The 18,459-nt window shown below is 37.8% G+C and overlaps 1 protein-coding gene across 6 annotated transcripts in view; it reads right to left on the bottom strand.

Moving 5' to 3' along the window:
* Window positions 1-18,459, bottom strand: part of LOC136705540 (arginyl-tRNA--protein transferase 1) — a 140,481-nt gene that overhangs the window by 31,132 nt on the left and 90,890 nt on the right. The gene's annotated exons all lie outside the window — the stretch shown is intronic.

The following is an 18,459-nucleotide window of genomic DNA, read 5'->3' as shown; positions in this document are numbered from 1 at the left end:
TTAAGAAGGGTCTCCTGTAAAGCTGGTATTTTGGAGATGCATGTTTTTCATTGGACAGCGACAATATTTCAGTTCCCTGTAGGATGTTGTATGCACAAAGGATCAATGTATGTAAATTCAAATTACAAATGAATTGCTTACAAATGCAAATGTGATGAGAGTTTAAATATATATTTATATATATTTTTTATAGGTATTTTACTTTTCTCTTCCACTTTATAGCTAATCTTTTTTTTAGAAAGGGTGATTTGCTACATCACAAATCTTTTTATAGCATAAAATCTTCCCATCTGTAATTACAGCTAGCCAATAAAAATTAACAGCAAAATGTTTAGTAAAAGATTATTAAAAAAAAAAAAGGAATAACTACAACCTATCTGCATTTATACACTCCACAAATCAATCTGAGGTTGTGGTCAACAACAAAACAACAAGCATATCAATGAGTCTGAAGCCGATTTGTAGAGTCTCCATAGAGCAACTTTAGAGACCCAGAATAGGCTTGCTGTGTTGAACAACAGAACCCAGGCTGACTGCTAATGATTTGTCAAAATGGCAATGTGAAGAAAAGGCAGAAGAAAATGCAGTAGACGAGATCCCAACTGAAACAAACACTCCTAGCATGGACTCTGTTGGTGGTCCTTTTCATAGCGAAGAGAAAAAGGCAATGCCTGTCGAGTTGGCGGCCAGGGTTGGATGGGAAAGCTGAAAATGAGAGCGGGAGGGTGAGAGGAGTGTGTAGGACGTGTAAATTTTACACAGCAAGCAAGAAATGAGAAAGCAGTAAAGGTGGTTAGAGTCTGGTGAGGCACTGCTCGGTTTCCCAAAACACAACAGAGAGACTTTTCAGAGCTATTCCTGCAGGGGGGGGGGTTGCGGGGGATCAAAATTCTGAAACACAGCCGATAAACAAGCAGTACCAAAAAAACAAACTAATTGATTATTTAATTAGCTAATTTCTGGGTACAACAACTTATAATTCTGCAGCTGTTTATTGTTCTGCAAAAAATCTAAAATGTACTTAAATCTAGTCTAAATATCTAGTATTGCTCATTTGGAAAGTGTTGTAAGAATATAATATAAAAAAGATACAAAAATAAAAATTTAAAATAAAAAGATTATTCAACTTATTTTTACCTGTTTTAAGTAATTTTATCTACAGAGTATTACAGATATTTCTGTAATAATAATAAATCACTTTCTGTGAATAAAATTACTTAAAACTAGTAAAAATGTTAGAAATAAGTTGAATAATCTTATTATATTCTTACAACAATTTCCAAATGTGTAATACTAGGTATTTAGACCAGATTTAAGTAAATTTTACTTGGTTAGATTTAATTTTTTGCAGTCTGATGATTTTCACAACACACTCCGGAAAGATTATATCGTCTTCATAAAAACCGACCCACACTACAGGATAGATGGGCCAATTTAGTGTGAGCTGCTCATCCCAACAATCACAAAAGGTCTCCCAATTTTAGGGTGATCATGAATGACTGTCTTTCCAGATTATCCTGTAATGTGGGGAGACCATAATCTATAATCCATCCGATCTTCTCCCAGTGCAGTATGGGCCGCCTTAAGTGTGAATCGTAAATATGGAAGATGTTTCTCAGTATCCTGCAATGTGGGTGGACTCCGACTTAAAAATCATAAAGCAATGAGAGGCGAGCTATGGTTATTGATTCACTGCCATCCACCCTGTGTGTTTACATCTAGTTTGCAAGAAACTCCTTTTGTAGTGGGTGTCAGGCGTAAAAAAAACATTTTACTGAAGTGCCAAAATATCTTCAGCTCAACTCTATTTCTTTAATTCATTTTATAATATCATGTACCTTAGATATTGAGAGCCACGACTGGCTTATGGTCAGCCCTTGCTTCCGTCATCTGTCACACCAGGAGTCCAAGCCTGAAAAAAAGGGACCCTCTTTCCTCCTATGATCACTCAGTATGATGCTAGCCAACATGAGCAGTTAGTGCTCTCCTTCAAGCATCATTAGCTGCCCAACGATTTGGAATCGACAGCAACTCCAAAAGAAGCTGTGACTGGCCTCACATCTCACAGGAAGCATGTGCTAGTCCAGGCTACACAAACCCCCATTTTTGTTTTGCTTTAGGGAAGATGCCTCAGCCCCAGAATGAAGCTGTATCACTACAGACTGGTACACAGCTATCATAAGAGCACAGCTAGTAGCACTACTCTATTATTTTTTCTTTTCCAATTGCGTTCTGATGACATATCAGGGTCTTGAAGGGCCGTCCTGTTTCTGATAGGGAAGATTTTAACCACCACACCATGTACCTCAATTCCAAGGCTGACACTTGAAAACAAGGGGCAGGGATAAAACGAAAAATAAGATTTGTTCATAAGTTAGAACACCAGCAGCTAACTGGTCAGTCTATGTATCATAACAAAGTTTGCACTATGGGGCATTCATGTACATGTTCATTGTGTGTTTATGTGTCTATTTTAATATATTTGTTTAATTATTATTATTATTATTATTAATTTTCTCTGTGACCCATTGTATTGTTGCTCATAACTTTTGGGTTTGAAAAGCCCTGTGCTAGTCTGTACTTAGTTATTGCCTGGCATATGCCATGATAGTGTGTTTTTTTCTCATATGTTTTTAATGTATTTCTTTATTCAATCTTCCATGTCAAAGACTCAAGATTTTGTTAAAGCAGCGAGGATATGAGAGAATTCAGACAGAAGCATATTGTCGCTATCCAATGAAAAACATGTATCTCCCAAAATGGCAACTTCAAAGAAGGGAAAACCTTAATAACGTTCAATGGAAGTCAGAGTAAAAGATTTTATTCCAAGTAAATGTGTAGCATTTCTATTGGTCCGTTCATCATAAAATCTTCACACAGTGTGAAGGAGAGCTGCTGTGTTCAAATGATGTAGTAAACTAAAAATGGTCAAAAATGGAGATGCATGGTTTTAATTGGACAGCGACGATATAAAGAGAGTAGTCCTGCCAGCCTTGATGCCATGCCTACCTCCCTGTCCTGACATGCGGAGATCATCACAGATCAGATCTAGCACTCCATACCCTCAAGTGTGAACTCCATTTAAGCAAGTAACTGACAAAGCGAGAGCAGCACGGCACATTAATGAAACAACAACATATCATAGAGATTACACTCTGAAAATTACTCCCCTTCAAAGCCATGCGGTGCTGGGGGAAAGGGAAAAAAACGAAATAAAAGGAGGAGAGCCCTTGCCAAACAAAACGTGTGGTAATTGTTTATATTTACTCTCCGAGCCACTCTCTTTCATTTTATAACTTCTCTGCCCCTCCCTTGCTTCCTATCGCTTTGATCCAAAACACTCTGCTGGTGCTGTGTGGTTTATGGGAGAGAGAGAGAGAGAGAGAGAGAGAGAGAGAGAGAGAGAGAGAGAGAGAGACAAACTACACTATCACCTTCTTTAGTGTCTGCCATTCAGTTTTATAGTTCTGCATTTGGGCTACAAACTCATGCTCATAAGCAATAGACATCTAAATCCCATCAATCTGGATATAATGCAAATAAGAACAAATTCAGGCTACAACATTTGTCAGTTTTATCAACACATCATACATTTTCAAAAACAGCATACGTGATGCTACTTTACATCCATGTGACTCATTTTCTCTCTATATCGTTGCATATTTCCAAGTGTAAAATGCTTATGGAGAGTCTCATACAGGTATTTCACTTGTTGACAAGTGGAGGTATTGGTTGAGGGAAGTGAAACCAGCTTTAATGAATAAACATTATATCACTGTGGTCCAGAGAAGAGGACAGAGAAAAGTAAAGAAAAAACCTTTTTAAGCTGAGCAAATATCATCTGAAAATACTGTTTTCCCTTCATCTCAAAATGCACTCTCATAAAAAAGTACTGTACAGGTACATTATTGTTCACTAAAGGTTGAAAAAATTAAATGTACCTTTAAAAAGGTACAACAGTGGTTCTATAACCCGGTTTTGTTCCCTAAAAGTATGTCACATTCACTTCTCCAGAAGAAGAGGTGAATATCTGCAACCTTTCATTATAGGAATAACTGTGTAAAATAAATGTGCTGGAGCTTAAATTAGGTGTATGAAACAAATATTGAATATGGTACCATTATGTTATACATTATAGATACATTATATATGTATTTTGGAGGGTACCGCCGCAGCAAGAGTTTATATGAGAGTGTAGAATGCACAAAATTATTAGCTTGTGACTATAATATAATTATACATACTAATAAATATATATTAAATAAAGACAACACTGTATTGCATGACGTCAAATAAACCCTGTGAATTAAGTAGGTTTGCTTTCCATCATCATGGGTATGATAAACTGTGCTTATTACCAAACGCATAAGCTAACAAGGAAAAAGATTTTAAAATGTAATTTGAGCTGAGTGTAAAATGATAAGCATATATTTGTACAATTCTAAGTTGAAGTATAAGCTGCATCTTTAAAATATATTAGCCTTGTGGTTCCAGTGCAAAACAAAAGGCACATTTTGGTTAAAGGAATTTGATTAAACCAAAATTGTTAACATTGCTAACAATTAAGTTTAACATGCAGCCTTTAATAGCATGAACCTATCTGTGGTTTCAATATGAAATTTTGACATTAGTGCTCAGGGGAGAGGGAGCAGGATTAAATCACAAAGCCAAACCATGGCTGGATGTAACGCAGAGTCAAAGGCTTCAGGGAGAAGACACGTTCAAATATGTAGAGGCCTGCAGTTCTGCACTGTGTAGCTGAAGGCCTGAATACATGATGGAGAAAGTGGGAGAGAAAGCCTAAGCATTTCTCTGCACAAGCGCTTGTTCCCACCTGCCTCAGCATTCCTGAAGATTTACACAAGTGTACAGAGTGAGGGAGACAAACAGGAGAGCAGAGAGAAGAACTGTGTTACAAAGATGTGGGAAGATTATGGAGGCAAAACAGGCTGCTTCTTGTAGGCCTGAAAAAAAGCTTTCCTGAGACATAATAGATGTCCATGCGGGGAAGGAAAACCCATATTAGCAGACTACAAAACAGGGCTTTTAAATAGGTTTCAAATGCATTATCCTGTTACAAATACTGCAAAATTACTAGTTTTTTTTCTAAAGCAGGGAATAATGGGGCACGGAAACAAGTCTTTTTTATGTTCTCGCTGTTTTTCAGAGCTCTAAAATACTGCTCTTTAGACAAGAATGCTAAGGATCAGTACAAAAACCTGATCAGTGACCAGACTGCAAATATTCCTCTTTTTCTCGTTTTTGGCCCTGAAGACATGGCTGCTTCTCTCGTTGCTCTCCGTCTTTCTCTTTCTCCCTATGCTTTTCTCCACAGCTCCTTTCTCTCCGTTAGTGGAAACTTTAATGGCTTCCTGCGCTAAAAACAAGACATTCTTTCACACAAACAGTAACGGTAAAAAAAGCACTTTTAAGGGCTACATTTATAGGACCATGATCAAGAAGTCAATAATATATAATTCGACTGGATATAAAATGAAGCCAGAAAAGTGTGTTTGACACATTCTACAGTTGCTAATAGGACATGCAGTAAAACTCATTTGCTTCTCATCAGCATTAATTTTAAGCGCAGTTCACATATGAACTCTAGACAAGGTCTAGGGGAACACACGTATCAGTATCATCAGGAAATGTTCCGTGTGCTTTAGGTGTGAGGTGGTGCCTGTGCAGCACATGCTGGAAATACAACGAAACCTCTGGGGTATTAGCAGCTCTACGTACACATGCACTTTACCCAGAGGTTATACTAGGGTGCTACGGGGATAAAGTCTGTGTAAAGTCCGGGACCGATGTTGCAGTTGTTTGCCTTCACAAATATAACTCCAGGACATTTCTGGGTTACCATGCATGTGTGAGATGGGCTTTAAAGTTAGGACCAAGGCCAGGTTTATGTTTTAGGTTGAAGGTAAGGTAGGAATTATAGTTAGAAACAGGGCTGGGGAAGTCCAATATAAGAATATGCAGATCATCTACAGTGAATCAGCCAAACGGATGCATATACATTGTAAATAATTAAACTGTGAGTAATGGGCTGTAAGCGCATATTTCTTGTCATTTAATGAATTTCACATCAAAACAACCAAGATTTTTTCCCCAAGAGTATTACCTAAGAGATATATTTTAAGGGAATGTGAAAGTCAAGAGAAGGTAAGTGAAAATATAGGCCTCTAACTGACAAGCAAGACCTGGTAGACTAGCAAAACAACTCTGAGAAAACAACCCAGTGTTCTATTTAAAAAAAAAAAAAAAAAAAAAAATGTGGAGCTGTCAAGCAGCTACTGAGACAATGAAAAGACAAAAATAGTATCTGAAAAATTGAATACAGAAGCTGATGATGCTCTACAAATTTTGGACTGACCACCTCAAAGCCCACATATATATATATATATATATATAAAAACACACACACACACACACACACACACGCACACGCACACGCACACAGAGCATGAACCGAGATGAGGATATTGCTCTATTCCTGCTCCATAGGTGGGTATCATTGACTTATTTTTGCTGTCAGTGTAACGGACTCTAAATGTGGGAGAGCTAACGGAATGAAAGTAAACAGACTGAAAGTGCTACACATTTCTATGGTAATTCAAGCAGTAAATAAAAACTTTAGCCACGTACAAGCAAGTGTTTTTTCCCCTCAATCATACCATTCCACCTTAAAAGATGTGGAACGTCTGAACATAAACAAAGCCGTGTTTAACCACAATCGTAGACCTTCCCTTTAATGGCAAATTTGACTTGACAATGAAATAAAGCAGTGAGATATGACTTCTTAATTATACAGCATAATCAGCCAAAAAAAAAAAAAAACGGATCTCATATCAAAAGAAAAACATTTCATCTGATACAATACAGTAAATAGACCATCACAAAACCCTGTTTAAAGTCATGTCCTTAGTATGTCTTTCCTTGTGTTAGTTCAGTGTTGAAGTACTGTCAACATGACCATATTTTAGCCATATCTAAGTGAAGGGCTTCAATTAAATATAAAAGCAAATTAAATGAAAGACAATACATCATTTTGGGTTTAAATATCTTCACTGGAAATGAAATGTGGTAACTTTTCAGATAGTAAAAAGACAGTGGAGCACAGTTGGCATTTTGCTCAAATTTTAAGGGCAGAGTACCAGTGGTTAAATAGAGTTTTAGAAAATGTACCACTTTTTAGCACTTTTCCATTTACAGTTCAAATTACTGATTCCTCCTACATTACATTCTCTTGTCATTCTTTGTAAATTAGATTTGTAAATAATGATAATATAAAATGTAATAATTATATATATATATATATATATATACATACACATAAAAACACACGTTGCAAGGTGGATTGGCGACTCGAAAGTGTCCGTAGGTGTGAGTGTGTGAGTGAATGTGTGTGTGTCTTTTCACAAGACTATGCCTTTAATTAAAGCTTTACAGCCATTTGGTGAAATAAACTTTGGAAAAATCAGTCTTTAAAATTGGTTTGTGCCTGATCCCAGAGCTGAGCTACAAGAAAGGAAAAAAGAAAAAAAAAGTTTAAGGACATAAATTGTGTCCTTACAGTGGCTTATAACTAAATATGACCACAGAAATCTCCAAACAATTGGTGGCTGCGTGTCAGAGTGCGGTGAGCCTGCACAGCACAGAAATGACAAAAACATACAAAAACAATCTTTCAAACAAAACAAATATGAAAAATTATCCTGTTGTTAAAAAATAAATAAATCCAGTCTTTGACATGAACAGAGTTGCTGCAGACAAGACCAGACAACATAAAATGTCCTACAAAAAAGTCTAAGAGAGGGAAAGATGCTCTTGGCTCTGAGCAAACAATAATGTAGCATCCATCTTACAGCTCAGACACCCAAGAACTTGAGGACAGGGGAATAAAAAACGGATGCAATTCTCTTCTGCTACACAAGAGGGCTCTTCATTAAAGCCAACTTTGTACGGTAGCCTTGACCAAAACTAAACATTTTTTTTACCAGTTCGGCTCTCAGATGAATACACATACCACTGTATGCAAATCCCATACAGTAAGAGGTTATTTGAAACTTAAATAAATAAATAAATAATATTCTGGATGTGAATGTGTGGGTTTAACCCTTTCCAAATGTCTCCTTGTGACCCCTTGAGTCCCGTATTATTTGAGGTTCTCACCCAATCCCTTGTTTTACTAAGGTTAATAATTACCTCATTATTATTAAGTGTTCTGCTGATTGAACAAATTCATACAATCAAGGAGAACATCTGATAATAAACTCTAGTTCACATCTACCACTTTTTAGGGAAAAACTCCTTTTCATTTAACTCTATGTTTTTGTATTTATTGTAATTACATATAATTTTATATAAGCACCATGCTTATTTTACATAATCTTAGGTGCACAGACTTTTGCACAGTACTATATGACAACAGTATAAAACACAGATACCACAGAGGAAACTCAATATGACTATATTACTGTGGAAATTATTTGCATTATACCTGGAACGTGATGATGGGTTAGGAGAATGGGGGGATTGACTTTAGGGAACCAAAGATCAATAGATGCTAGATAAATGAGAAATATCTTTCAAGAATCATATTATAAAGACATAACTGCCATATTGTAAACACTCACACCTGACCCTAAACACAAACAAGAGGACCCAGCATGGCCCTGAGAGAATTGTCTCTCCGAATGAACAGGAAACACTGGGGAACACCTGGCTGAGGGAGAGATGGAAGCTCTCGGCAGCATTCTGGAACATTCTACCGCCAGAAGCCCACAGCTCATTCCACTCCATTAGAGCCATTCAGCAGACTGGAAGCAGGGTGCAAGCAACCGGAGGCCAAGCAGCCATTAGTCCCCCCACCCCCCAGGCACAGAGCAAAAGCAGTTAAGGCCAGGAAGTCACGTCTCAAACTGGACAGCACACTGTCCAAGCTGGACTAGAGGAATGGATCTGGCTAACACTCGACACACCCCTCCTGGAAAGGCCACAGCCAGAGCTTTTGTGTCCAATGAAGAGGGAGTCATTTAAGTCTTTGGCAGTGCATATGGTTGTTTTGGTTTAGTATGTGACACTGTTTTTAAAGCACTGGACTTTATAGGAAATAGAAACATTAATGTGGCCAATGTTAACAGCTTGAAATTCACAAACACTGTGAAAACACTGCCATAATTTGGCTATGTTTCAATATACACTGACTATAAATTTCTGTTTAAATTTATAGGGATGATGTGCACCGTTAAAATGATTAGGAACTGTAAATCCATGTTGTGACAACACAAGACAATACATTATTCATTAATATTTATTAAAAAAATCAATATTTCTCACAATATTTCAGGCTATATCTGCATAACAAGATATTTGGCAATATGATAAAACACTAAGAATATTTTATTAATTAAAAAAAGAACATATTATTGCAACAATATAAATGTTTAAATGTTATAATTAGTATAAATAACAGTTGCAAACATTAGATATAAAAATCAACCACAAAAATCTGCAAACACTTAGTCATTATGTAAACAGCAGCAACTTACTAAGATGATGACTATAAAATAAATAATGTAACAAAGAAATCTATCACAAAACTCAAGTGCAGGAAACAAAATAACACCTTTAAGGCTTCACAGTAAATAACAAAACAAAAACAAAATACTTAGCTTGCTTGGGTTGTTGTTACAGGCTTCTTGCATATTGTTGTTTTCCAATTAAAAACATGTATCTCCATTTTTTTGGGATTTTTAGTTCACTACATCAGCTGCTCTTCACATTGTGTGAAAATTTCCTGATGAATGGAGCAATAAAACATTACCTCAAATAAAATCTTTTAAAACTGACTTAATTTTAAAGTTAAAGAAGGTTTTTCTCTACTCCTATAAAGTTGCTATTTTGGGAGATACACTTTTTTAATCAGACAATGAACATTTTTTACGTATTACCAGGGTTTGTTGTAAATCTGATATTTTCTATCCAAACCACCTTCACATGACTGAAGGTGCTCCCTGTTTCAGAACAAACTTCTCCACTGCAGAGCCTTGTGTAATAAATGTAGGCCATATTATGAGTAACAGCATGATGTGATTGCTATTATCACAATATGCATATTTTTAATCGCTTTGAAAATGATATCGATATCACAGAAAACTATACAATATGGCAAAGCCCTAGAAAAGAAGTGCCTAATAACACATCAGTTTTTAATCATAGGGAAGAAAGTACTGAAATGTTAAATTGGAGCACTTCATACGTCTAACCAACATCCTACTGCAGCTTTGTAAGAGGAAAAAATTCCCCTTTATAATAATCCATAATAGCTCAACCACCAAAGCTAAACAACAGAATCTTGGTGGGACAAACTTGCACATGCAAAGTACTCAAATATAAAACAAACAGAAAAAAGGGATCAAAAAGAACTCCAGCTCAAAAACACCAAACCCGTCACTTTCAGCCAAAAAAACAAAAACGGCTGTACGAACAAACTGCAAGTAATTCAATATTTTGGCTCTGAACTAAAGCACACTGGATTAAAAAATAAAGAAAGACTGAAAATAAAGCGCAAGATGTCAGCTTCTATTGGAGGACATTCCCAGCTCTAGCAGCATGTGACAGTCCATTTTAGACAAAGTTAAAAAAATATGTAATTGAATTTAACATAATCTTGAACTTCTTATATTTAGTATTTGATGAGCGGATCATCTCATCTGTCCATCTGGCATGCGTGACCAGCCCTGACATTTCTTTGGCTCCCATGCTGAGATATAAAGTCACACCTAGCACCAACTATCAATACAACTGAGCAGTCAACTGTCCAATTACAAGTGATCTGGTTTAAAAAAAATAAAAAAAAATAAATCAAAAAACAGGGTGCTCTTGAATTCCTGTCTGGGTTACCCAACACAGATGTGTATCTCCTGAAATCAAAGTTGACATTCTGTACTGTAACTTCATATTCAAAATACAAAAGAGAGCCAAGGCAATTCTTGGATCCAATATCATATGGACTGCACTGTACTTTGGGATCATTTAAATGTCTAGAAAATACCCCCCCACTCCCATTCAAGTGTTTGGCCACTGCCAGGAGTGATCAGAATGAATCTGACGTGTGTTGCCAGCTGCAATAAGTGAGAGTGTACGAAGTGTTCTCTCGTGCTTGAAAAAGAGGCAAGCGACTCCGAAGCAAGGGAATTAAGGTCTGCTGAGAGCCTTCCAGCAGGGCTCAAGTCTGAGAGCCCTGAGCTTTGATGAAGGAACAGCGGGTGCTGGGCTTTCCTCGAGGGTCGGGTGCCCAAGAGGACGCCTCTGAAACAGACCTCTGAGAGGAATTTCAACAGGCCGCTGTGGGGGCATCTTGAGAGAGCCACAATACCACAATGTGTCTGTGCGTTAATGAGAGACTGAAGCTGGGCGTGGCTGGTGGGGGTGGGGGGGGAATGGTGTTATGTGAAATGGGTAACCCCCGTCACCCCACCATGATTCTCATCACAGAGATAGGCGAGAGGCGGCTGTCTCACATCTGAAGAGGTATTAGAGAGAGGGATGTGAGAACAGGATTTTTAAAAACAGGTTAAAGTGTTCTAAGCAAGGTGTAGATCTAGCTGTGTTGTAGGTTTAAGTCTGTATTAGACGAATCGCAGGATATTCGGCTGAAGATATTCCATTACCTCATCTCACTGTGTAGATCAATGTAGCATGCAGGCATTTTAGACCTGAGGTGTTGTAAGACATTATACAGTCATATGAGAAGTGTTCACAGAAGTGTTACAAGGAGTAATTAATTTGACAGTTTTTATAATATACTGCAATTCACCCAATTCCACGCTGACCAGTCTCTACAAATTTAAAGGCAACATAGATGATTCTGGAGAACTATACCCCACACCCCCTATGATGTGAGCATTTTACGTCATAGTGCGCAATCTCGACACTTAGACTGTCCCAATTCTAGATGTCTCATTACGCTCCCTACTGAGATACCTTAATCTGGACAAATTCCCTGTATTTTGCTCTACTCTCAGAGCAAAAATAATTAAAATTGCGACAAATACGGAAAGACTAGAATCCATTGCGCTGAAATGCTGAGGCAACGCTAGCCACTGAGGTAAGTAAACACTGGTTGCGTGCAGTGGGTGGGAACAAGCCATGACAATTTCAATAATGTGCCTCATGAGGACAGACGTCACTAAGAATGCTGCTGATTTAAACAGCTGTCTATGTAGTCAGTGCCTACTAAGGCAGGTCACTAGGTTTTTGGACAGACCTACAGTGTCTTCTTTTGTAAGAAATGCAGAAACAATCCCCAGATCTTGCGAAAAGTATTTTGTATTTACACTTTCGGTAAGTGTTTACTTTCACGTAAATTTAGTCCACTTCAGAATTTGGAGATAGTTCCACCTTAAGTTAAGGAATGCATCTAATTATTTGATTAAAATGGTGAACATTTGGGTAAAGACTTGGATGCAAATTTAACAGGTCAAGAGAAATCTTGTGATTATTTTAAGTTATGTACTGTAGCCCCAGTGCTAAACTAAAGAAGTCTGGACAAGAAAGACCTTTCAGCCACCACTGGGGAAAATTTATTTTTTGATTCTTTAAACCAGGGGGACCTCAAATTATGGTCCGCTGCTTTCATTTGATCGGCCCCTTTAACTACAGCATAAAATTCATGTTGTCTGGCCACTGCAAATTTTGTTAATTATTTTTTTTTTATATTAATTAATTGATTAACTACCACTGTACACTTTTAACAGTACTGATATTAGCTATAGTTGGGGAAAGAGTAACAGCAAAAACAAAGTGATATTTTATGGCTATTTGTATCCAGCTCTGTAGAAAATTCAATATCTGCGACTTTCAGTGAGAAGCTAACAAACGTGCTCAGAAACATTCATTAATAAACATAATAACATAATAAAAAATGTAGGTGCACAAGCAGAACCAGATTCAGTCTGGTAGTACACAGTGACTTTACATTCTTGAAATATTATGATTTTAATCTCGAAATAATTACAACTTATGACATAGAAAAATAGATTTCACTCTCCAAAGAAAAACACGCATCTCCATTTCTGCTGTCTTTTAGTTGACTACATCATTTGAATGCAGCAGCTGTCCTTCATATTGTGTGAAAATTTCTTAATGAATAGACCAGTACATATACTCCATAATTTCATGGAATAAAATCTTTTTACACTAAATTCAATTACAAGTTCAAAAGGCTCTTTTCCTTTTCCTATAAAGTTACTGTTTTGGAGATACATGTTTTATCTTTGGACAGCAATGATATGTTTTCGTATACTCCCACAATCCTGCCCCTCTGACAGACTGAAAACCAGTCAGCTGGCCCTTTGGTTAAGAAGTTTGAGGACCCTTGCTTTAAACCCTCCATAGCGCAACACCTTCCCTCATCTCTGGCAGGCGTAGAGGAGCCTGATCAGCTCCTCACGGTTCTCTCAACATTCCAGGCACACAGCTATGCAGACTGGAGAGCTGTATGCAGTACAATTCCAAAATGAGAAGACGTATAGGGGTCCAAGCATAGCTGGAGGTAAAAAGGATAAAGGAAAGTGGTGAAAAAAAATGTTTCACACCCGCCCCAACCGAACAATCATTCTCACTCACAGCACACTGCGGAGAAACCAACAGCAGAAGTCTGCAAGCGCCCTGGGGGGCTTCTCATTCGCCGCAATGCAGAGAAACCAGTGGGTTTGATAGAGGATGGAATGATAATTCTCTCTCAAGTGCACAAGTTTGCAGACGTAGTACAGATACAAGATGATAGCAGATATCATCCTGGACAAGAGATCTGGGAGCTAACTGAAAGCTAGAAGTGTTCTGGAAATGAGCAAGAAAGGAGGAGAAGTGTGTGCGTGTGTGTGTGTGCGTGTGTGATGGGTTGTGGGGTGTGGGGGATTGCCGAGCATCTGTAAGAGACACTCTCGGGTGACTGTATTAACAACAGTAGCAGTCTCCATCCTGACCTCTTCTTCAACCGCTAATGGTTTCTCCAGTCTCGCCTGCTCTCTCATTCACTCGGGCTCTCTCCCTCCGCTGCACTGAGCCAATCTGGGCCAGTCCATCACTTTTATTTACATTTTTCTCCCCTCTCGCCCACTGTATATGAATCAGCTGTTCGGTGGCCCCGCGGATTTCCCTCATCTCTGTGGTGCGATGGCCAACACGTCCTCCAGCCTGCTGCACCTGCGTTAGTACTTACTAAGTTTCTCCACACATCCTCTCTATCCTCCCTCAGCAGGCCTTCTTTATGATCCAACATGATCCTCAGTGCCCTGTTCGCACTCCACACAGGCCAAGAAAGACTGCTCAAACCGTCGCACTTAAAATACGAGCTTAATGGTCGATGCTGAAAATCGTGGAAACTGAGCCGACCATAAAAAATTGCTCCTTGATTTTCACCATGGCCTGACTGAAAGCAATGCTTTGTCTAAAAATTTTATTTGTTTAAAAAATGTATGCACTTAACAGTCAACCCCTGCTTTGATTTGATTCTTAATTGTAATTTAAACCCTTAAAAGCAATGGTTTTTGGCAAAACTCATTTTTGGCCAAATAAATTTACACAATTTACAACAATTCCAACCATTTACAGCATTTGGTAGATGCTAGGGTTGGTGATCAAACTTTATGTCACAAAGAGCAGAAATATTACTCGTGGAGAGTAATAATGTTTCCCATCACAAAATACCACAGCAATATATTAAGAGTAAAAATATGTTTTAAAGCTTTTTTATTTATTTATTTATTTGTTTGTTTGTTTGTTTGTTCATGCAATGTATGATCACCAACATCAAAATCACAATATTAAATTATTATTATATACAACATTATCCCAAGAACAGAATAAATCTATGCATGAGTATGTGTAGCTAAGATCACTGAACAACTTGACGCAGTCTGAGTTAAAGGTACAAATGCTTATGCATGGAGTTTTCATATTGTTAATTTTAACCTAATAGCGCCAGTCCTAAATGAAAACACTAAAATTTAAACTGTTGAGGTATTTGGTGGAAATTTGGAGACAATGGGGGGGGGGGTGTTGATGTTATGTTATGTAATATATATATATATATATATATATATATATATATATATATATAGGGTTTCCTTGTATTTGTGGCTCTAAAACATGGTGCAGCATTATTTTCAGTTGGGTCACATATGATAATTGTTTAACGCAAACATGCTAGCAGTAATTTAAATCTTTGAGTATTTTAATAACTGAGCAAATCATAGTTGACCCTTCCTCGTTTTAAGAACATATACTTAATGGGAACAATGTGAGAGTAATTGTGAAACTGAGCCAAAGCAGAAGAGGTAAAAGCAGCCGCTGCTGAAACTACTGGTATGCAATGCAAAAAGCCTGAACCCATATATATTATACAAATTTTCACAACAACATTTTCAAACCAGGATTACTGTTGCTTGACCTGATGGTCTAGATTGGTGTTTACATTTATACATTATGTATTCAACCATTCTTTTTCCTTGTTAAGAATAGAGAATTGTTGCTCCTTTTATTCTCCTAGTACTATGTAAATAATACCTAACCAACCGAACCAATTGTATGTTTTCAGGCTACCTTATATCAATGAATCACTTTATCAACTACTGCCCTGTAAGTGCACTCAATGTACTTCAGAGCGTCAATGTACTTCACCCACTTTGTAAACAAACCAAGAACATCTACATTTCAGCGCTCTGCCGGAAAGAGACCTTTGAGATGTTGCTAATTGTGCTGACGAACTGCAAATATTAACAATACAAGCACATGTTGATATCAAGCACAAGCCAATTCAAGTTCCCTGCCTTCAACCACATAAAAAATTAAAAAAAAAACTCATAAATCTTCTCAGCTCTGTCTTCCAGATCTCAAACTTGGATTGCTGCTGGAGGTTTCCTGTTAGAGTATTTCATATGTTAATAAGCAAAGTTTGCCAAAAAACATAAAGTCTGTCTTGGCAATAACCACTCAGCAAAGGCAGAAAAGGAAATAGAGAGGCTGTGCTGAAGGTGTGCAAACATACAAGAGTGCTATTACTTCAATACTTGCCTTAAGGAGGGCTGTGACAATTCAGATGTTCTGATTCCTCAAGGAGAAACTCAGAAGTTTGGATCCAATAGGTAGATATAAAAGAAATTACTTGATGAGTAAAATGTACTGGTGCAAGAGGCTTGTGCAATAACTACAGTGAAGTAGAGGGGGCTACAGGAGATATCCACAAAAACAGCTAAAAAACCGGTTGCCACTTTTATTCAGCAACAAATATTTGTAATACAGTTAGGGATGGACAGCATCCACTTTTTTCATGCTGTCTCAAAATATTATCGTGGTACGGTATTACCATGGGGAGGGGTACTCTGTCGGCCTGCGCTGAGCCTTATATCTGTGAGCACAATTTCGGGTTAATTTAGCTAAACACAGCCTGACGGTGCACACCAATACACGTGCTGAAAAACCCGTTTTTGAAACAGAAAATTTCAGCAACTGGTGCTGGAGGAACAGAAAATTTCAATAATAAGTGTAATGAGACGGTGAACACTGTTTAGAAGCACAGCTGGTGCTAACAGGCACTTGTGGTTAGCATACCACAACAGATTTTTCAGCAAACCGAGGCTCAAAACACACTTATTTAGGGATAAATTTACCTGTGAGCACAAAGCTGAGTGAAGGATTTTCTGAGTATTTTGTCTGTTTACAGCTTTTTCCCTCTCTCATTTAACCCAAACTCAGCGCTAAACTTACAACTGCCATGGGCTACTGGGCTTGTGGTTTTCTCCACACGTTTTCAGACCGTGACATCAGCAGTCATTGAGCTCCCACAGTGCCCCCTCCCTGTGGCTCTCTTAAATGCATATGAACATTTTAGCCGACCTTTAAAGACACATTTGACACACCACACACATATAAATACCGCCCTCATTTTGAGATACCATCCATATTTTTAAATACCACGGTAAACTGTATTATAGTTATACCACCCAGCCCTTAACACAGTACATTTCATTTACATTTGTTCCAGTCGCTGTAGTCTTTTCTACAGCAGTACGGACCAGTGAATTTGGATAGTAAACAAAAGTAGCACTATTTGCACTGTAAACACTGATGTTATTTTCAACCCGCTTGCCAAAATCAGATATCTGGCATATCCAGACTAATCTTTGAATGCAGGGTACCTACACTATAGGTACACAACAGCTCCCCCACCCCGGTCACTAACAACATGAGTGAGCAGGTACTAAAAAATGTCACTGCTTTCAGGTACCAGATACCTAATTTGCCTAATGGAAAGTCAGAAATCTAAGTAGAGCTGAAGCAAGTAGAGTACCATGCAGTTGAAAAGCCCTATAGTGTGGTTAGCATCCCAGGCAGAGAATTGAATCCTAGTTTCCCCAAAATGATGGCAGCAGTTGGCCACTACTGAGAATATTCATTACTACTGTGTGAGCACAAATGATAGTAATCAGAGGAGACAAGTTACACCAACAGACAGTGTTTGTTTAAAAAAAATAAATGACAAAAAACAACATTTTCAAGATATTGGCTATTTTCATAAATTAATATGATCCAGCTCCAATTTAAACATTTTGTAATGCACTGGAAGTTAGAAAATTAGCTTCATCGCTGCTTTTGGAATCAACGTAAGCTTGGCTCTCCAGCAACTCCAGCACTGACACTGAATGTCTGCACAGGGAGCTGCAATGAAAGAAACAGATTTTGTTGCTGACCACAACAGGAGGCGCGAACCAAAAGCGGAGGAGGATTAACACCTTTCACAGGTGTTCCCTATCACATTCTCCACCACAGGACACAAGCCCTGAGGACCCCACACTGGTTCTAGCACTCATATTCCCCATGAACATGCAGGAGACAGAGGATCAAATGTTTCATGTCAGCCTACAATGTAATCAATCAATAGTATTTCATACAAAAATTGGTTCAGTAAGCTTTACATAAATATATGTGTAAGAGAGGTGTATACAGGTCCAATAAGTATTTTACTCAATGATAATTGCATTGTAATGTAATCTGATGTGGATGTGTTTTGGACAACATGATACCAGCGAGTAAGAGTGCAGTAGTGTAGTCAACATTTTATCAATCAAAACACCTATAAAATTATGCAAAAGTCACCCCAATGTAAAATGTATTTTAAAATGTACGCTCTGCACCCATCTGACAGCCAAAACACACACACGTCCACACAAGCCTGCAGCTGTAATTGGATGTAATTTCTTTAAAATAAACCTGTTACAACCACAGATCAGTTCGATGTTTTTGTGAATACTTAGCTTGAGAATTAAATGAGTTTTTGGCTGTGTCTGCAGTGCCCACTCATAACGCAAACCCACCATCCTGCTCAAGATGGTTTTTTCTAGATGAGATAAGGTCAGTATACTGCAACTTTTTTCCATTCTTTATTTCTCA

The sequence above is a fragment of the Hoplias malabaricus genome, chromosome 8, assembly GCF_029633855.1.
Source record: "Hoplias malabaricus isolate fHopMal1 chromosome 8, fHopMal1.hap1, whole genome shotgun sequence".
In the NCBI taxonomy this organism is placed as follows: Eukaryota; Metazoa; Chordata; class Actinopteri; order Characiformes; family Erythrinidae; genus Hoplias; species Hoplias malabaricus.
This window is presented reverse-complemented; position numbering and strand designations above follow the sequence as displayed.